At 31.6% G+C, this 23,302-nt stretch overlaps 1 pseudogene; it reads left to right on the plus strand.

Moving 5' to 3' along the window:
• The first annotated feature begins 5,314 nt into the window (after positions 1 to 5,314).
• LOC116108133 lies at positions 5,315 to 13,010 on the plus strand (annotated as a pseudogene).
• Positions 13,011 to 23,302: the final 10,292 nt, after the last annotated feature.

Consider the following 23,302-nt stretch of genomic DNA (forward strand, 5'->3'; position numbering starts at 1 on the left):
AATTCTAAACGCTTTTAATTTAAAAATAAATAACCAGTAAACGCTGTGAACAATCATATTCAATTGGGGTTCATTTTTTTTTTAATATTAAGTAAGCCATGCTAAGTGATAACTACCTCTAAGTGGTTGAGCTGTTTGATGAGGATTTTTAAGTGTATTATTCAACAGATCTTGAGTTCAAATCTCTTATTGGGTGTTAATAGGGATAGCCAATCGAACTCTTATTCGACCGGTAATTCTAAGATTTCGGAGAATTAGTTGATCAGGTATACGTAAGCTAGTTTAGACTTTGGATACCCCCGGTTATTAAAAAAAAAAAAAAAAAAAAAGTACGCTATGCTTTAGGCGGCCTAAGATTGATGATGGTCATGGGTATTATATTCCTAAGCTTTAAGAATTGAAGAAACTTCTTCAAGAATTCAAAGGTGAAATTGGAGCTAGGTTTGTTTACATTAACCGGAAAGCCACTTAAGATGGCCTGGCAAGACATTATTTTGTTGTTTCTTCTGTCTGGACCTTGGACTTCTGACATTGATTCATAATGCATTTCATCGACTTCTTGGTGGCATTACTTGGACATGAATATTCCCTTCTTAATTAATTAGCTCTATTTAACAAGACAACCATATCAACTCTATGAGATAAGCCACTATTTAGGTCACTATTCCCACGGGCACTTAATACCCTTTCACACATGAATTATTTTACTCTGAAGAGACGAATAATTCCCAGAATAGACAAATTAAACGAAGAGATAGACTAGTTAAAACCCTAAGTTTGTCAGCTAATAAATATTTAATGATATTACCAACAAAGAGTAAATTCAATTGATATTTATTTATATGATTATTTTATTGGTATACTAATAAATTTGAATTTGTCTAAACGGTCTACGTTATTTAAAAAATAGACAGCTTGCTCCAAGTCAATTAAATGATAATCTTTATAATATATATGGATACTCTTAGAGAAATATTATATGCAGAGACAGAGCCAATGGCCAGGATGGGTCAATGCCATCGTTAAATTATTGAAAACCCATGTAATTTATAAAATTACAATTACACCCTAAATAGTGTTATATATATATTTTTAAATTATTTAATCCAATAATCATGTCCAAAAACAAAATAAATAAGATAGTTAGATTATGAATAAATAAGGCCCATGTTATAGAAATTTAATTCAACTCATTGCATGGGAAAAAATTATAGAGCATGAAAACTTGCCCCCTAATTGAATTCCTGACTCCGATCGACTTATATGAGGTCTCATTTTGTACAGTAAGACTGTCCAATAAAATAAATAATATATTAGTTTTCAAAACACCTCTTATAATGATAGTTATTGATAATGATAACTATAGTTACTCAAAAATCCTGATGATGGTTGAATAAAAGAGAAAATGTTACAAATATGTGACAATATATTTAATGATTCACTACATCAATAAAGTGAGATAATAAGACTGTTTTGGAGAACTTTTCCCATAAACTAAGAAATGAAAACAATGTGGTGTCGAAAGTAAAATGAATAAGTCTTCGTATGAAAAGTACACATTGTATATATAGAAGAAAATAATTCAGTTTTTTTTTTTTTTTTTTTATTTAAAAAAAAAAAACCCTAACCAATCATAAGGGTTGGTCACAAGAGCCTATACTGGGAATTTGCACCCGACTCAAAAGTAAAAAGCTGACAATACAATAAGGTGTATTTAGTCGTATTGAAAGTTAGATAACATGAAGTGAGTTGATTCAAAGGGTAAATGCATTTAAAAAAAAAAAAACCTAAACAATCAAATGGTAGGTCACCCAAGAGCCTATACTTGGGAATTTGCACCCGGACTCAAAAGTAAAAAAGCTGACAATGTTAACAATAAGGTGTATTTAGTCGTATTGAAAGTTAGATAACATGAAGTTGAGTTGAATTCAAAGGGTAAATGCATATCATATCCTTTCATGTCATATCACCCAAAATTTAGCAATATGGGTGTGAAAGTAAAATAATTAGAAAGCTCGGATAAGTCTTCATATGAACATTACACTTTATATACTAGAACAAAATAAGTTCAGTTTTTTTTTTTTTTTAAATTTTTTTTTAAACCCTAACCGACTCATAATGGGTTAGGTCATCCAAGAGCCTATATTTGGGAATTTGCAGCCAGACTCAAAAGTAAAAAGCTGACAATGTTAACAATAATGGGTATATTTAGTCGTATTGAAAGTTGGATAAGATGCAAATTGAGTTGATTCAAAGGGTAAACCAGTAATATGTATATCATATCACCCAACATTATAAATAGAATTTGAGTTTGATAGGAGTTGTATCCATTTTGAGTTGTTATGCTGCAAAAAAGACATTATTCTCTCCATCAGACTCCATATATTCCAGCCTTTGAAAAAACATTTGCATCATTTGTTTGGGAATTGAGATTAAAGAAACAAAAGAAGCTCAAAGAGGGACCTTTCTTGTGTTGGGTATCAACGGTCATGAACCAGCAGCACTTCAACTACTTTACTATGAAATTGGGCAATGTTTGCATGCATGCCCACTTTGTTACTTTGATCAAATCCCAATCTCTACTTTCACGTTTCCTCTCCATGTGGATTTTCACTCTTAAAAAAAACCTCATTCAGCTGAAAAATGCCAACTCAATTACTCCCTCAATGATCCTCAGATCACACACACAGACGCCATTCTCTGGCCCATTTTGACAATCTGAACCCTTCGGGTTTTAATTTCCGAAAACATAAAAAACATTTCGAACAAGATTCACAGCATTTTCAAAAGGAGAAAGAAAAATACGTGGGCCATGGCGGTCTTCTGAGTAAAAAGAAAACCAGTATTATTACAATAATTACTCTAAATTCAATAATCAACAACAATTATTGTTACAGTATCTGCAATTTAAATGACATTTAAAAAAAAGAAAAAGAAAAAAGAAATAGCGACAAAAATGGAAAGAGTTAGCAAATAGACTGAACCAATTGTATATCAATACGACCTGTTTTTAGTCGTATATATACAATTTGTGTTCATATTGAACATGATAATGTTATGTTGACAGTTGTATCCTACTATACATAATTTGAAAACAAATGGGACTCATCCATGTCATTTTGCCTTTTCATCACAATGCCTAAACCGTTTTAAGCTCCTGTCTTGCTTCAAATTATTAATACGTATATTACATAAATTTAACGGTGAAAGATCATTAAATTATTGATCAGTCCCTTTATTTTACAGGACCGACAATTACTTAGGAGAATTGACGAGAGGATGATTAATTTGTGGAGTAAACGACAAATCATGTCAGAGGTTTAGCGAAATCCAAGTTGATATCCTAGTTGATTTATTCAGATTTCACTCTTAAACTAACACGTTAGTGCTTTGGAGGTGATCGGAAACGATAAGTGAGGTCAACAAGTGAAGAAAGTGATTTTGGACTTCAAAATTGTTGATAAAAGCCAAAATCTGTGAGCTTGGAAGTTGCTAACTTGAACCTTTTTTTGCTATATAAGCAATATTTTGTCAAAGAAGCTCGGTGCACTTTAGGGTGCTAACGTGCGTTACAATAAAAATTGAAATCTGTTAAAATAAAGGAAAAACGTTATTTAAGAGTAGAAATCTAGAAAAATGCAATGGATATCAATTGGGATTTTGCTAAAACCTTTGTGAGAATAAGTTTGCTCTTAATTTGTGTGTGAAGCCATTTGACTAATTATTTAATCTTTTAGAATCAAGGGTGATCTGAAGAGAAGTCAGACATATGTTTGGTATTATTGAAAACATAGATTAGCATCATCAGTGGCTGCTAATTAAACAAAATATTTTCTAACCATCATTAACTTTTGTCATATAAAGAAAAGAGGTTTTATATACATACCTTGTGTCCTTAATCATGCTTGAACAAAGAAATAAAAATTGGACCCTCCTCAAGTCATCCCAAACATTATTCCTTCATCCCCAGTATTCAAGTTCAGCCGTGCGATTTGCATACTTTGACAATCAGTTGGGTTACGAAAGGTATACTAATTTTATAATCTGAACAAACATAAAGTCAACATCACCTGTGTGGATTTATTGACCAGGTCCTACTATCTTAACACACAAGGAAGAAGCCCAACAAAATAAAAAAAATAAAAATAAAAATAAAAATAAAAATAAAATAAAAGGAAAAGGCTTTTGTTTATATATATAGAGAGAGGTCATCGAAAGTCAAGCACTCAAGCTTAAAAAGGCGCCATCAATATATAAACCCTTAACCAGAACAGGGACCCACTGTTTGTTTTTTTTTACTTCATTAAACTTTGCGTGTGTAAGATTTTCTTTGTGGGTTCTTGTTTCAAGTGAGCAAGAGCAGCCATGGGAAGAGCTCCATGTTGTGACAAAGCAACGTGAAGAGGGACCATGGTCTCCTGAAGAAGATGCTACTCAAACGCTACGTTGAGAATATGGCACTGGTGGTAACTGGATTGCTTTGCTCAGAAAGCAGGTTCTCTCTCTCTCTCTCTCTCTACCCACTCACACACTCACACTAACAGGCAAACAAACTTATCTCACGAAATGAGAGTTCAAGTCCTTGTTTTCAACTCAAGAAATGAAGATTTCTTATTTTATTTGTGGTTTTAAGCAAAAGAATCGATCCATGGATCTATATTCGGCACTGATAATTTTTTTCTTTATATATATTTTTATTCTTCTTTTAATTTCTATATATATCTGATGAGGTTTTAGAGTTAGGCTTTAGTTTCTTAATTTTTTCACAACTTGACAGCAGTACAAGAACGAGAGAGCCAGTGTTTTTCATATTTTTTTTTTCTTTCCCATTTTCTCTTCAAGTTTTTCCAGATTCCGTAGCTTTTTGCTAATTCTTATATGGACTGCAAAGTAATTTTCTTTACCCTTTTGAATTTGTACTATACATTGATTTCATAAGAAATGTAGACAGGCACTGGAGTTTGTTCTTGTTTCTGATTTTGTTCCAGGACCAGTTTCAAGTCCGTACATCATTGATCGCTAATTGATATATTATACAAATATACATAGCTGGGTTTCCATAAGCCAGTTATGTGAGTTTATCGTAAAATTTCATAGAAAAAGAGGTTATTTTCCTGAAATATTCACTTTATATATAACCTGTAATATGCATTAAATGTCAATGCTAATTATTTCTATAAACAAATTCATCGGCTTAATGGTTTCAGTTTCCACTTCTTCAGTATTTCTTAATCTTTTTTCGTGTGACAGGCCTTAAACGAGTTGGCAAGAGTTGCCGTTTACGGTGGCTTAATACCTCAGGCCTGACACAAACATGGGAATTTCACTGCAGATGAAGATCAGATTATATGTACTCTTTATAGTCAAATGGGAAGCAGGTAGATTTATTTTCGTTAATTAATAGCCTTGATTTTTTCTCGTAAGTATGTAAGTATATTATTATATAGATATAAAGTTTGATTTTTCAACAAATAATTATGTCCCCATGTGATTTTTGTTAGGTGGTCGATCATAGCTTCTCATACTATTTCTTTTTTTCTTTTGATGACGGAGGTATCCGCATCAGCTTAAGCGCATCTCAACTAATATTCAGGACCCTGGAACTACCGGTTGGGTACGAGCTCTAGTGGTCATCCCTATTAGTAATCGTGGGGACTCGAACTCGAAAGACTATGTTAGATCATTCTCTTGCTTTTTTATCCCCAATGAGACTCAAACTTAGGAGACCATGTTAGATCATTCTCTTACACTTTTACTATCAAGGTGACTCGAATTCGAAAAACCATATTAAATTCTCCTTTGTTCTTTTACTATCAGGCCACCCAATGGTGATTAATTATTAATATCAGTCGATGTAATTATTAATACAGTGTTGTTATCTCATCAACTATAACAGTTAAGATACTAATTTTATAAGTCATACAAATAATGAATGAAAAAAAAAAAAATTAGAATAATTGAATTTGAAAATCATATAACTGTCGTCATGTAAAATATGGTATAAATAACACATATAGGTGTATTTAGAAAACGGATTATGTAAATTTTGTCGAGCTCCACTGGCATTTAAATTTTAAAGCTGTTTATGAGGTATTAATTTGGGCCTTCAAAACAAAAGATATACCGTTGCGCTCTAGTTGGGCCATGCAACTGGCCTTTCCAATCCTATTAGCCTTTAGGTTGTGACTCCGTTTTAGGTTTTCATTTTGCCTAACCGCATTCATTGTCTATACATACATAAAAATAAATAAATAAAAAATTACACATCTTAAGTGATGTAATATTTACATGCCTTATCATATCACTTGTTACACAATCGCATCATTTACACAACTGTATAACTACGGTCAGTGGCGGATCCAGGATTTTTGTCGAGGAGGGGCTCCGCGGCTCGGCCATTATTTGCTAAATAATTAGTAAAAACTTTAAAAAATCACCAAACCTTAATAAAAAAAAAAAATAATACAATATTAAGAACCTGAGAAAAAAGAATATACATTAACACAATATTTTCTTACTTGAATAAATCTATGAGAAGCAAAATTTTGAGTAAAAGTGTTGAGTAAACCTTGAACAAAACCTTCTTTTAATATTTTTATTTTTGGCTTTCAAATATTATAATATAAATTTTCATAGCGTTGATCAAACATAGCCTAATTAAATTAAAATCAACCAAAACTTAAATCAAGTTAACGTTACGTTGACTTTTAATATGAATTAATAAAAGAGGAGAACTTTTTTTAGTATAAACATAGATAGTAACTCAAATTTCTTTAATAATTTTGAACAACTGAACAGTGACGTTTAAAATGCAGGAAAGTGGTGGGTGAAGGGTGAAGAATAACGTCCTTTAAAATACAATTAAGGTTTTAATTTGAGAAAGTAGGTTCATTCTTAAACAGAAAATACAAAATAAACTCACAAGATTAATATTTTTTTCTCTCAAATTAGAATAAAAGACCTCAAAAAGAAAAAAAAAATGATTCAATTCTTAAATAAACTAAATTGAAATGAATAATACACATACCTAAAATCTATAAAATAGAAAACGGAGCTAATTATGACACCTTGAGTAGTGAAAATTTAATAATTTTAGTCTCCAAAATTTTTAAGAGAGAATAACATGAGAAAGAGAGAGATAGTAAAGAATTTGTAGATAAAATCATAAAAAACAGGTAAAGCTGTGTAGAAAAATACTAGAGAGAGTTTTAAACTTTTAATGTGATGTGGGCTTGGAATATATATATATTAATAATAAGTTTTTTTGTAGACCTAGATATGCAGTATGTATAATAGTTCTTATTTTTAAAAAATCTAAAAGTGGGTCTGGTATATATGTTAATTAACAATTTTCTATGGCCTGTATATTAATAATTTTTTTTTCAAATCCGAGGGTAGGCCTGGAGAGGCTTAATCCGCCCCTGACTACAGTACAACCTCTTTATAGTGATATTATATATAGGAATAATTTCTATATAGTCAACAAAAATTTCAGTCATAATTTGAGATAGTTATAAATAAAAATAAACTTCATATTGTAATAAGTTATAATTTTTTTAATTCTCGTCTTAATAAAGTTGCCTCCACATAGTTACTTGGTAATGTGATTGATTAATAAGGTAATTTTACCACTTACAACCGTTTTGTACTTGTATTTTTATATTTATTCATTTTTTTGGAGAATTTATTATTGTCTCCTTTTAAAGTATCATAAAATAACACATTTCTCCCTTAGGTATCTAAAATAACAATATATGTTTTATAGTCATTATTTTATTAATGTTTCCATCCTCTAACTAGTACTTTATACTTAATATGTTATTTATGATATCTAAGGGGGGACATTGTTATTTATTGATAAATCAGGGGAAATTAAAAAATCTTACATGTATGTGCTGAAATTAGAGAAACGTGAGACAGCAAAAACCAAATAGAAGAGTGAAACAAAAAGTTAAACTCATTACATTTACTATTCTATTCATTTTTTGTCACATCACTTTGTACGGAGATCTTTGTAAGTGTAGCATTACTCTTAGAGAAATATTTATATGCAGAGACAGAGCCAACATTGGCCAGGATGGGTCAATGCCATCCGTAAAATTATGAAAACCCATGTAATTTATAAAATTACAATTACACCCTAAATAGTGTTTATATATATATTTTTAAATTATTTAATCCAATAATCATGTCCAAAAACAAAATAAATAAGATAGTTAGATTATGAATAAATAAGGCCCATGTTATAGAAATTTAATTCAACTCATTGCATGGGAAAAAATTATAGAGCATGAAAACTTGCCCCTCCTAACTTGAATTCCTGACTCCGCATCGACTTATATGAGGTCTCAATTTTGTAACAGTAAGACTGTCCAATAAAATAAATAAATATATTATTAGTTTTCAAAACCACCTCTTATAATGATAGTTATTGATAATCGATAACATATAGTTACTAAAAAATCATGATGATGGTTGAATAAAAGAGAAAATGTTACAAATATGTGACAATATATATTAATGATCTCACTACATCAATAAAGTGAGATAATAAGACTGTTTTGGATAACTTTTCTCCATAAACTAAGAAATGAAAAACAATGTGGTGTCGAAAGTAAAATGAATAAGTCTTCGTATGAAAAGTACACATTGTATATGCTAGAAGAAAATAAATTCAGTTTTTTTTTTTTTTTTTTTTATTTAAAAAAAAAAAACCCTAACCAACTCATAATGGGTTAGGTCACCCAAGAGCCTATACTTGGGAATTTGCACCCGGACTCAAAAGTAAAAAGCTGACAATGTTAACAATAAGGGTGTATTTAGTCGTATTGAAAGTTAGATAACATGAAAGTTGAGTTGAATGTCAAAGGGATAAATGATGTAAAACAAAAAAAACCTAACCAAATCATTAATGGGTTGGTCACCAAGAGCCTATACTTGGGAATTTGCACCCGGACTCAAAAGTAAAAGCTGAGCAATGTTAACAATAAGGGTGTATTTAGTCGTATTGGAAGTTAGATAACATGAAAGTTGAGTTGAATTCAAAGGGTAAATGCATATCATTCCTTCATGTCATATCACCAACATTTAGCAATATGGGTGTTGAAAGTAAAATAATTAGAAGCTCGAAAGTCTTCATATGAACATTACACATTATATATACTAGAAAAAATAAGTTCAGTTTTTTTTTTTTAATTTTTTTTAAAACCCAACCGACTCTAATGGGTTAGGTATCAAGAGCTATATTTGGGAATTTGCGCCAGACTCAAAGAAAAGCTGACAATGTTACAATAATGGTATATTTAGTGATTGAAAGTTGGATAAGATGCAAATTGAGTTGATTTCAAAGGGTAAACCAGTAAATGTATCATATCATCCCACATTTTAAATAGAATTTGAGTTTGATAGAGGTTGTATCCATTTTGAGTTGTATGCTGCAAAAAAGACATATTCTCTCTCAGACTCCATATATTCCAGCCTTTGAAAAACATATTTGCATCATTTAGTTTGGGAATTGAGATAAAGAAACCAAAAAGAAGCTCAAAGAGGGACCTTTCTTTGTTTGGGTATCAACGGTCCTGAACCAGCCAGCACACTTCAACTACTTTACTATGAACTTGGTCAATGTTTGCATGCATGCCCACTTGTTACTTTGATCAAATCCCACTATCTCTACTTTCCAGTTTCCTCTCCATGTGGATTTTCACTCTTTAAAAAAAAACTCATTCAGCTGAAAAATGCCAACTCCAATGCTCCTTCAATGATCCTCAGATCACACACACAGACGCCATTCTCTGGCCCATTTTGACAATCTGAACCCTTCGGTTTTTTAATTTCCGAAAACATAAAAAACATTTCGAACAAGATTCACAGCATTTTCAAAAGGAGAAAGCAAAATACGTGGGCCATGGCCGGTCTTCTGAGTTAAAAAAGAACCGTATTATTACAATATTACTCTAAATTCAATATAATCAACACAATTATTGTTACAGTATCTGCAATTTAAATGACATTAAAAAAGAAAAAAGAAAAAAAGAAATAGCGACAAAAATGGAAAGAGTAGCAAATAGACTGAACCAATTGTCATATCATACGACCTGTTTTAAGTCGTATATGTATACAATTGTTGTTTTCATATGAACAGATAATGTTATGTTGACAGTTGTATCTACTATACCATAATTTGAAAACAAATGGGACTTACATCCATGTTTTTGCCTTTTCATCAAAATGCTAACCGTTTTAAGCTCCTGTCTTGCTTCAAATATTAATCAGTATTTACATAATTTTAACGGTGAAAGATCTATTAAATTATGATCAGTCCCTTTTTTTTTACCGGACCGACAATTAACTTAGTAGGAATTGAGAGAGGATGATTAATTGTGGAGTAAACGACAATTCATGTCAGAGGTTTAGCGAAATCCAAGTTGAATCCCTAGTTGATTTATTACAGATTTCCCCTTAAACTAAACGTTAGTGACTGTTGGAGGTGATCGGAAACGATAAGTGAGGTCAACAAAGTGAGAAAGTGATTTTGGACTTCAAAATGTGATAAAAGCCAAAATCTTGTAGCTTGGCGTGCTAACTTGAACCTTTTTTTGCTAATATAAGCAATATTTTGTCAAAGAAAGCATCGGTGCACTTTAGGGTGCTAACGTGTGTTCAATGAAAAGTTGAAAATCTGTTAAAATAAGGAAAAAAGTTACTTTAAGAGTAGAAATAGAATAAATGCAACCTAGGATATACTTGGGATTTTGCTAAACTTTAGTGAGAATATGTATTGCTCTAATTTGTGTGTGAAGCATTGAAATATTATTTTAATCTTTTAAGAATCAAGGGTGATCTGAAGAGAAGTCAGACATTGTTTGGTATTATTGAACAAAGATTAGCATATCAGTGGCTGCTAATTAAACACTATTTTCTAACCATCATTAACTTTATGTCCATTATAAGAAAAGAGGGTTATATACATACCTTTGTGTCCATTTATTGCTGAACAAAGAAATAAAATTGGACCCTCCTCAAGTCCCAAACATTTATCCTTCATCCCCACGTATTTCAAGTTGCCGTGCGATTTGCTACTTTGACAATCAGTTGGGTTCGAAAGGTATCAATTTTTTCTGAACAACATAAGCAATACATCATGGGTGTTTATTGACCGGTCTCTATCTAGAACTTAAACACAAAATAAAAAAATTAAAAACAAAAAAATAAAAATATAAAAGGCATGTTAAATGTATATAGAGAGAGGTCATCGAAAGTCAAGCACTCAAGCTTAAAAAGGCGCCATCAATATATAAACCCTTAACCAGACAGGTACCCACTGTTTTGTTTTTTACTTCATTAACTAGCTTGTGCTGTGGTAAGATTTTTCTTTGTGGGTTCTTTGTTTCAAGTGAGCAAGAGCAGCCATGGGAAGAGTCCCTGTTGTGACAAAGCAAACGTGAAAAGAGGACCATGGTCTCCTGAAGAAGATGCTACTCTCAAACGCTACGTTGAGAATCATGGCATGGTGGTAAATGGATTGCTTTGCCTCAGAAAGCAGGTTTTCTCTCTCTCTCTCTCTCTCTCTCTCACATCACACACTACACATAACAGGCAAACAAACTTATCTCACGAAATGAGAGTTCCGTCCTTGTTTCAACTCAAGAAATGAAGATTCTTATTTTTATTTGTGGTTTTAAGCAAAAGAACGATCCATGGATCTCCATTCGGCACTGATATTTTTTTTCCTTTATATATATATTTTTTATCTTCTTTAATTCTATATATATCTGATGAAGGTTTAGAGTTAGGCTTAGTTCTTTAATTTTTTCACAACTTGACAGCAGTACAAGAACGAGAGAGCCAGTGTTTTTCATATTTTTTTTTTCTTTCCCATTTTCTCTTCAAGTTTTTCCAGATTCCTGTAGCTTTTCTGCTAATTTATATGGACTGCAAAGTAATTTTCTTACCCTTTTGAATTGTACTATACATTGATTCATAAGAAATGTAGACAGGCACTGGGTTTGTCTTTGTTTCTGATTTTTGTCCAGGACCAGTTCAAGTCCGTACATCATTGAGCTATTGTATAATATACAAATACATAGCTGGTGTTCCATAAGCAGTTATTGATGGTTTTTATCGTAAAATTTCATAGAAAAAAGGGTTATTTTCCTGAAAAATTTCACTTTATATATACCTGTAATTATGCATTAAATGTCAATGCTAATTATTTCTTAAAACAAATATTCATCGGCTTAATGGTTTCTAGTTCACTTCTTCAGTTCATCTTAATCTTTTTTCGTTGGACAGGCCTTAAACGATGTGGCAAGAGTTGCCGTTTACGGTGGCTTAATTACTCAGGGCTGACATCAAACATGGGAATTTCACTGCAGATGAAGACAGATTATATGTACTCTTTATAGTCAAATGGGAAGCAGGTAGATTTATTTTCGTTAATTAATTAGCCTTGATTTTTCTCGTAAAGTATAGTAAGTATATTATTATATAGATAAAGTTTGATTTTTCAACAAATAATTATGTCCCACTTGTGATTTTTGTTAGGTGGTCGTCATAGCTTCTCATCTACCTGGAAGAACTGACAAGACGTGAAAAATTATGGATACCAAGCTAAAGAAGAAGCTACTTGCAGGAAAAATAAGCTCATCACAAACAGGAGTAAAAAGTTCCCAATAGCATCCCCACTGCTTTTTGACCAACACCTTCATTGCCTTCGTACCAAAACCTGAACCCTATGATACCGAATTTTCAGCTTCACAAACTCAGATTTCTTCACCACTATACCCAGTGTTAGGTGATAATGGTATGGAATGACTGTCAATACTCAAAGCATAAGACTTAGACCCAAACCATCATCAGTTTGGTTGCATTCTTGAATTGGTGGTACAAGCTTGAAGAACAGTCCCATTGTTACATCATCTTCTCAAGAGGGTTCATGTGCTTCAGAATCGAATTCTCTTGCCTGGACAACAGCGGTACATGGATTTCAGCTTTGGAGTTCCTCATGAGTTTGTGAGTAATGGGTTTTGGTTTCAAAGAAAGCTGGTCATGATCATCATCATAAGGCCTCTAGTCTGGTATCCAAACTTAGATGATTCTTCCATGCTGACATAAAGCCACGAGGACTGAATCAAAGTGTTATTAACCAATATTGAAAGTGAGAGACAGCTAATTATAATGTAGAGAGACTTTCTTCCACATTCAAATCATGCATGTTTATGCATGGTTTATATATGACATTAATTCAAGAGAAAGTATATGGAATTTTTAGTTATGTGATCATGAATTTAAACCTCTGGATATATAAGTATAATGTAAATTAAATCTAGTCAAGGAAAATGAGTAGAAAATTATTTAAGCAAATAACCACTGGATAACCTGATAGAAAGAGCAAGAGGGTCAAATAGATTTCGAATTCGAGTTCTCTAACATAAGAGATGACCATAAAGAGATTTATTATCGTTATTTTAAAGGTTGGATTAATTAAGTACGTACAAACTGGTTGAAAATTTCATACAAAAAGAAAAAATAGCAACTATAAATATTGATTATGTGGAATATAATAATGGTCATTATCAGTGTGGGTTAATTTCTGAAGAAAATTGGTTTTACTTTTTCTGAATGGAGATTTGAATTCGATGGAGGACTGAGGAAAAGGTGGCATCAGCATGTCTGCCTGTTCATTGTTGTCAGTGGTCACGAAAGTTGCATGAGGCTCACGGTCATGGATGGCTTTTTCAAACCTCCACTATATATAATATATAAATAATAAATTACTCAAAACGTCTCTCAAACATTAACCACCAAAGATTTCTCTCTCACCGCCTAATATTATTTATTTGAATTTGTATCTTAAATTCTGAAAATTGGGATAACGAAATAATATTGAGAAATTATCAAGTTGACGAGAAAAAAGTAACCTTAAAAGCATCATTACAATACAAATTTATTTTTCCCTTTTATTTCTAAACAATTGTTTCAAAACACCAAAAACACCAATTCCAAACGCTTTAATTAAAATAAAACCAGTATACGCTGTGAACAATCATATTCAATTGGGTTCATTTTTTTTTTTTTAATTTAAGTAAGCACTAAGTGCTAAATACTTTTAGGTGGTGGGCTTTTGATGAGATTTTTAAGTATATTATTAAAGATCTTGAGTTCATCTTTTTGGGTGTTAATAAGGAGATCACCGAGCTTTATCGATCATAATTCTAGGTTCAGGAGATTAGTTGCAGGTGTGTGTAAGCTAGTTTAGTTTGGATACCCGTATTTAAAAAAAAAAAAAAAAAGTAGCCATGCTTTAGCGGCCTAAGATTGATGATGGTCATGGGTATTATATCTAAGCTTTAAGAATTGAAGAAACTTCTTCAAAATTCAAAGGTGAAATTGGAGCTAGGTTTGTTTACATTAACGGAAAGCCACTTAAGATGGCCTGGCCAGAACATTATTGTTGTTCTTCTGTCTGGACCTTGGACTTCTGAACATGATTCATAATGCATTTCATCGACTTCTTGTGGCATTATGGACATGAATATCCTTCTTAATTAATTAGCTCTATTTAACAAGACAAACATATCAACTTTGAGATAAGCCACTATTTAGGTCACTTCCCACGGGCACTTAATACCCTTTCACACATGAATTATTTACTCTGAAGAGACGAATAATTCCCAGAATAGACAAATAAACGAGAGATAGACTAGTTAAAACCCTAAGTTGTCAGCTAATAAATATTTTATGATATTACCAGAGTAAATTCAATTGAATATTATATGATTATTTTATTGGTATACTAATAAATTGAATTGTCTAAACGGTCTACGTTATTTAAAAATATGAAGCTTGCTCCAAGTCAAATAAATGATAATCTTTATAATATATATGGACCTATATCATATTGTTTCTTCTGGAAAGAGAATCTTATCATTCGCAGAAATAGGTTTATTTGTTTGTCTTCCCCATTGAAACATTCATAGTCGTATTTATAAGACAGTTGTTTTGTATAGTGGCAAGTCAATTGCATTAACTAACGCCTTTTCCATAATCATGAAATAGATTTTGATTAAGCTTAAGAGTTCAGGAATGATCTCAGTACTGAAAGATCTCTTTCTCTTATCCAACATAGTCTGTGACATACAGTGTTATGGAATTTTGATTCCAGATTTTCTCACGAATCTGTAAAATGTAGAATAGAGACCAGAAAGTTTAATATATTGAGATTAAAAATGTTACACTTACAAAGAGATCTTACAAAGATCTCATACAAAGTGACATGACAAAAAATGAATGGAAGAATAAATTAATGAATTGACTTTTTGTTTCACTTGTCATTCATTTTTGATTACTCACTTTGTATAGAAATCTTGTAAGATTTATTTGTAAGCATAGTATTATTGGTTGAGATTCATTAAATTGGCAGTAAACTTGCATATATTGAGTATGCGTTGGATGCATCCTCTTCTGTCATAGGGCTTTTTATCTTGATACAAGCTGATCCTCCAAAATTGAGTAATTTCAAGTTAACTTTGCAATTAATGTCATCTTTGATGTATCAACTCATGATTCATACATACTAAATTATAATTGAGAGTACATATTGAAAGAGAAGCACCAGCAGAATATGTAAGATAAGTAACAACTAGTATTCAGGACTTCACTCCTTTGCCCTCTTGGGTCTTGGTAGTACAGCAAAGCTAAAAATCACTATTATGCCTGAAAAAGTAGGGTGACGCGAAGTCTTGTCAGCATGGGATGGTAAGAACTTGGAAGGTTCCACGACCGTTCAGATGCAGCCACGTTACATGATGACGTGAGTGGCATGCCCTTGTCAGTGCAGTGGGTGAATGCCAGGGTAGCGGATGGTTGGAAATGTTCACGTGTCCAATCCTCCGCCAGTATAGGAAATCACTCGGGCATGTGAACAATGGAACGCAGAGAAGGATTTGCACGGTACCACCCACTTACAAATTTAGTAATCATTACCTGATTCATCCCATAAATAGATGACTTCTCTCTCATTTGGGGGTTGACTAATTTCACTCTGGAATAGCATACTCTCTCTCTTGTATTCTCAAGCTATAACTCAGCTCGCTGAACGCGATTTGACTTTACTTTCATTAATACAATATCAATGGACGTAGGATTCGCCTTTGAGCATCTGAACCACTTTAAACATTGCTCTTCACCCTTTATTAACTATATAAAATATCTCATATCGCGTGTGACTTCTTTCCGCTTAGCATTTCTCACGTTGGAATAGTTGGTGTCAAAATCAGTATCACAAGCACTACAAGAACTTTAGCGAAAAGACTTGACAATATATAACAAATTAAACAGGATGCCGAAATATAAGCTACCATTTTATTCAGAAAACCAACAGTTAGATAAATATCATCATGATGTCTGATAAACTTAGTGAGTGTGACCTACACAAGAATGCCTTATTCTAGTCAAATGCATGGAGAGAATTTCTTGTGGAAATTGATGGAGATCTTATTTTGCCAACCAACAACCTCCATCATGTATTACAACAACTCTAGTCTACAATGTAATCTTCTCTCTGTCAGCATTCATGACCACAAGGGCAGCAAAAATCTTAATCAGTTCATGCTTGCCAAATTGACCAAACAATATATATATATATATATATATATATATTTTGTTGATGGTTGATTTTGACACCAACGACTCGCATGTGTAAAGTGCTAAGTTGTTCTTAGAAATTACACGTGAATAGTTGCGATAATCTAATGCAAAGATTGAATAATAAAACGAGAGATGATTTTTAAAGTAGTTTGGATACTTAAAGCGAATTCTACATCCACTGTTTTTTTATATATGAGAGATTACAAGAGGTCGCATATAACAAACAGCAGACAGAGGTACAATAACTGAGTATTCCGACAGAATATCAAGTTAGTCTCTTTTTCGCAGGTTATTTTTGCTCTGAAAGTTAAATATTACAATCAGAATGAGGGTTCAGTATCAGAGTCTCAAAAATAAGAGGGAGAGTCCTCTATTTATAGTAGAAGAATTCAAAGTAATTATTACAAATCTGCAAGTGGATACGTGTCGTATAAGTCCTTCCTTGCGTCCCATTGGCTAATAACTTAGGAAATATCTTCAAATTACCTGGGGCTTGGACAGGTGTGCGACTCTCATTCACTCATAGACAAAACCTAAATCTGTCAAGTTGGTGACAGTCATATTCTTCCTATCTTGGGACGACGTGGTAACTCTTGGACGGCGCAAAACCTTCCTAAACTCTTATTGGTGCTTACTAATATAAGCTTACGTCAGCTTTGATTTTTAAGACATAATATATATATATATATATATATATATAAGTGAATCATGTTATAATAATTACATTTTCTTTTATTTGGCTTAATGAAACATTGCAGGTTCACCAATAAAATCCCTTGAATCTCATTGTCCAAACGAAAACTCCAACTATATTGATTTAGTTTCTCAATGAAATCTCAGCATGTTGGGCCACAGACTTGTTCTTCAGTTGTATTCTTCTGAGAGGAAGCTGGGCTGGGTGGAGAAGCTCCTTCCAATTCTTCAAGCTCAGTTTTCAACTCATTTTGTGGGGGTAAAATTGAATAATCTAAAACCGTTAAAATTAATACAGTATATGCTTCTAATATATCTACCAGAACAAGAGGGCGCTAAAAATTCCTGCATGGAATCTGTTTCATGTTCTATCTTTTAATTAGTTCGCATCAATACTCAATGCATCCATGCAAAATAAGCCCGATCCATTATGAAATAGTCCAATATAATATCGAAAAGAGTAATGTTACAGTCACTGGGAGTAGTGTACCAAATTTATACACTGAATGACGTAACGAAATCCTAACCGTCGATTAATATTAAATTAGAATTAATCGATGGTCAGGATTTCGCTACGTCATTCAGTGCACATATTCGGTGCATTACTCTCAATGTCTCCATTATTTTCCTATCGAAAATCATTATGTATAAAGAAGTGGAATATAACAGCTCAGTACTGAATTAAGAGAGCAGAACTCTGTATAATTTGTAGAACAGTTTAAAAAATGGAATAATCAATGGACCTAGATACTGTAGAATGCACAATGCGAACTCATGAGAGTCCATATACTGGATATCTGAATTACCTAGCCCTTGTGCATTGCAGTTGCTTAAAATGACAGCAGCTAAAACCCTGGCCAAACTATATGAAATCTAAAATGAGCTCTTATGGCTTGGAATTCAATTAAAAAATGATACTGCACCACCTGACCATGAATGCCCAATTGATATTTCCAAGTGCTCCATTGTCTCATTCCTTAGGGGTGAGCGGTTTCGGGGGAACCAGAACCGGAACCGCATAGTGCAGGTTCCCAAAAAAAGGAACCGCAACTAGAACCAGATAGTGCAGGTTCTTAAATTCAAGGAGCCGGAACCTAAAATACAGGTTCTGGTTCCTTTCCCGGGTACCTTGTAAAAAATAATCACCCCCTATTAGTTTAAAAAATGACAAAAATTCCTTAAAAGTTTACAAATACACCCCTAAAAAATTTTAATTACTCATTCATTTGTGTCCAATGTAACTCATAACCTGTAATCGATAGGCAACACTTGAATTCAATCAATTAGTAATGTTTATAATGTAATATACTAATGTTGTAATTATTAATCTATAATCCTGATTTTGAGGTTGATGATTGTCCTACAGTTTCTTTGGAGGCTTTTAAACATAATAAATCTGTCTTGATTTCAATATTATCATTTTGTAATTCTTTAACTTGATTTTTCAGAATATTGATTTCTTCTTGTAAATCACTTAAAGTAACTTGTGTGGGTTTATCAAATCTCTTTAATATATCTTTTAAATTATAAGAATCTACATCTTTTTGTTTTTCTTCGGATAAAATTAATTCTTTGAGTTTTAATAAATATTCTCTTTTAATGTCTTCATCCTGAATTTTGTCAATAAAATCTAATAAAAATTCTTTTGATTTGGTGATAATGTTTATTGACTTAGGTCTAGATGTTGATATCATATTTATTGATTTCATTGCACAGTAGCATGGCCCCATGCAATCACAATCATCAGAGTCTTGACGACCACTCATGATTCAGAAGAATTTTCTTGAATTTGAAAATCTGTCTTCATTATGTATGTAACTAGATTCTTCTTCAGAGTCTGTTGAATAATTTTATATTGTTGTTTTAATTCTAATCTATTTCTAATTTTTGATTTGATTTTCATAGGACCCTTAGTTGGTAATGACCTTGTTGTTTACATTTCCAACATTTTTTATTCTTTTATTTTTTTATATAATAGAAAGCTTTTTATACCTTGTTCTTTGATTAGGGTTGATTTTGAAAGGACATTAAGTTTGATTTAGAGGATGATAATTCACTAAGTTTTTTACTAATGTTTTCAAAAGTATTGTGATTATTGAATTTAATAATTTCCTCTTTTGGAATGTCAAGGGTTCAAAAAATGGTTTAACATATTTTTGTGAATAAAGGAGTGTTGAAGTTGATGTTAAAGTTGATGTTGAATTTATAAGTTGGTGAATTTGTTGAATTTTATTATCTCCTTCCGGGGGGTTTTTGAAATCTTGGTGATTAGTGGGGTAGTATTATCTTCTATCCTATTCATTTGTGATTAATGGTGTGAAGAATTGATTTAGAGTAATTATTTGATGTTGAATATTTTTAATGTCTCTTAAAGGGGTTGTTTTGATCATCATCAATTCTATTAATTTTCTAAATGGTGATGCTATTATTTCTGCTTGTTGATGTTCTATTTTAATTTTCTAAGGTGGATGGGCAGATGTAATAGTTTATTGTTGTGTTTTGCCAATTTTTTGGCATTAGTGGTAACAAAAATAGTTTTCTTTTCACTTAAATCTTGATAACATTTTCTATTTTCTAACCAATTAAAGAAATAAATATTGTTTTAATTTTTGTGTGGTATTGTACCATTAGATCTAAGGGTATTTGTTCTTCTGGACTAAATTTTGTAAGAATATTTGTCGTTTTTCTTTATTATAATCTTGTAAGAATTCTTGTTTTAATACTTTGTTTATTTCAAAGGTTTGTTATTGTGTTAATTTGATTATGTTTCCTAATACTTCTGATTGTGTTGGTGAACTAGGTGGACTTGTGTGTTTCGTATACCGGTTTTGGTTACAGCAGGGGAAATTTACTCCTACTAATTTACTGTTGAAGTTGTTGACGAAGGGCTAGGTGTTGTAATTTCTTCAATCCTAGGGTTGTGATGATTTTGTTAGTAATTATGGGTGATTTTGTTCTAAGGATGTTTCTCTAAATTTTATTTATTGCCGTCTGGTTCTTGTATTATTTGTTGTATCTCAGATTCAATTTGATCATGTAAAGGTTTTGGAGGGCAAATTTTCAATTTCCAATGTTTGTTAATAATTTCCACAAGCTAATCTTTTGGTGTAAAAGTTTTAGTTTGTTTTATCGGCTTCCATATAACTGTGTGTTTCTGGTGGGGACATCCTAATGGGCTTGGACTTATTGTGGGCTATAATTTGTAATAATCCTTATTTAATGCTACGGTTGGGCTTTATCTTGAAAGTAAGATTAGAAGCTTTAATATTAATGTTAGATAGTGATTGTGGGATCATGTAAACTAAGAATTAAATGGGTAACAATCAAAAAAACGGGACCACTTTCTAATTAAAATTTAGTACTGCTAATAAAGGGTTTTCACGTTGTTGAAACTTTTTGTAAACAATTGATATCCTTCCAAAGACCGAAGGTGGAAAGATTTTTTATTTAACCGAAAAATTAAACCATTGTTGAAACCATTTTGGAAACGTTTTTGGGCAAGTTTTGTCAAAATGAAAAACCAGGAGTGTGTTGTATGAGTTAAACAGAAAGCATAAAACCAAGTTTTGATATCTTTATAAGAAAATCTTGGGGATGAATGATGAGAAAATTGGCGTTTTTGATCCATTCCCGTGCGTCAGTCTTGAGGTCTTAAAACCTTTTTTATTTTGCTTTGAAAAAGCAATTCATTGGGATCATTTCTATCGGATTATGGGTAATCTCTATTGAATCAGTATCAACTAAAATAAATTATAAAATGTTCTTGTTTGTATAAATCATAGGAATAAAATAAAAATCTGGAGGAAATTTTTTTGATAAAGTTTCTTACATAGTTTGTCCACGAATTCGGGTTCAATAATGCAAATTGATTGACATAAATCTTTCTCAATGTATTGAAAAGTGGAATTGATGTTGACAGGTTTGTGGAGAAGGTGTATAGGTTGTGGTATTGTAAGGGTTGTTGGTAATTCTTGGTGGAGATGAAGAAACAGATTCTTCATCAAGAGAGTAAATTGATTTGTTGGGTGATAATGTTTTTTCTGTTTATTGGGCTTTGAGGATTGATTGTGAAGTTTTGTTTGTAGGGTAATAGGTTGTTGAGGTGGTAGCTCACATACGATGCTTAGATTTTGGATTGTTTTTGGGTTTGATAAGAGTGCCTATCTTTTCCTCACTTTCACTCTTTCCTAATAAATCTGTGTCCTGAAAGTTGTTGGATGAGAGAGACTTTAGAAGAAAACTTTTTGATTTTTGCTTCAATTGAAATAATTTTGAAACCTTTGAAATCTTAAGCAAAAGTTAAAACCAGTTTTTGTAATTCAAGCATCGAAAATTTTGTGAATCGAGCCATTCTTTGGGGGAACAATTTCTGACTCTTAATTTGGTAATAGTGTTTATCTTAGATATTGAAATGTTTTTAACTTACTAATTATCTTTATTAATGGTGAGTTGACGAATTCAAATGAACATTTTGTCCTAAAATATGGTTGCAACCTTTATTGGTTACACTAAAAGGGTAAATTGAGTGATAAAAGGTGTACCTAATATAACGTCTTGATCTAAATCTTGCTAGAATAAAGGTACTTTTAATACAAAAATTTATATACAAACATGAGCATTAGATATTTATAATTAATGTTTAATGTGTGATCATTAGCTCCATATAATTCTCTTTGTCTTTTCTAATATTTTGTTGGAATTAATCATCTCTTATACAATTTTGATCTGCTCCAGTGTCTAACTAAGCTTGTGTAATAATATCTAATTCATGATAATATGATCCTAAGTAAACATGCCATTTTTTTAAATTGATCTAGAAATTTATTAATAATGCTTCTTCAGTTTCTTAGGCTGTAATCATATTTGGGGTTGATGTTGTCTACGGTTTTTGGAGGCTTTTAAACATAAATATGTCTTGATTTCAATATTATCATTGTAATTCTTTAACTTGATTTTCAGAATATTGATTTCTTCTGTAAATCACTTAAGTACTTGGTGTGTGTTTATCAAATCTCTTTAATATATCTTTTAAATTATAAGAATCACATCTTTTGTTTTTTCTTCGGATAAAATTATTCTTGGGTTAATAAATTTCTTTTTAATGTCTTCATCGCTGATTTGTCAATAATACTAATAAAAATTTTTGATTTGGTGATAACATTTACTTAGGTCTAGATGTTGTGTATTATATTAATTGATTTCATTGCACGTAGCATGGCCCATGCAATCACAATCATTAGAGTCTGTGAAGACTCAATCATGATCAGAAGAATTTTCTTGAATTTGATAATCATGTCTTCTATCTGTATTGTAACTAGATTCTTCTTCAGAGTCTGTTTGAATAATTTTTAATAATTGTTGTTTAATTCTTAATCTATTCTAATTTTTGATTGATTTTTCATAGGACCCTTTGTGCGTAATGACCTGTTGTTTATCATTCCAACATGTGATAGGTTTTTAGATATTCTTATTAGAAGATTTTTTCTTTTATAGTTTGTCATAAGATTTTTGTTCGTATTTGTAATTTTTTGTAATAAGGTTTTCTATATTGTTTTGTTTTTTATTTTTTTTTACCTAACAGAAGAGGTAATATTTTTCATAACCGTATTGGCTACAAATCCACTTAATATGTTTCTTATGTTTTAATTCATTTTTTAATTTAGCTTAATTAACACATGCAAATATTAAAGTTCGTATATAATAAACTAATTAAATCTCCATATGTTAAGTCTTCATAAGGTATATTTCCATCATATTTTTGTATATCATTCTTGATAGGTTGACTAAATAATCTAAGTAGACATCTAGGAACCTTTCTTTCCAATAGGGTTTCCTACAGTCTGTTCTTGTGAATACTTTTGTAAAAACATATCCTTATACCATCTAAAATCTGCCATGGTTGGACATCTTAAGTTTGATTATTCTTGTGATTTTTCTGAAAGCTTGTTGGGTCTCTACA

The sequence above is a fragment of the Pistacia vera genome, unplaced genomic scaffold (assembly GCF_008641045.1).
Source record: "Pistacia vera cultivar Batoury unplaced genomic scaffold, PisVer_v2 Contig555, whole genome shotgun sequence".
Lineage (NCBI taxonomy): Eukaryota > Viridiplantae > Streptophyta > Magnoliopsida > Sapindales > Anacardiaceae > Pistacia > Pistacia vera.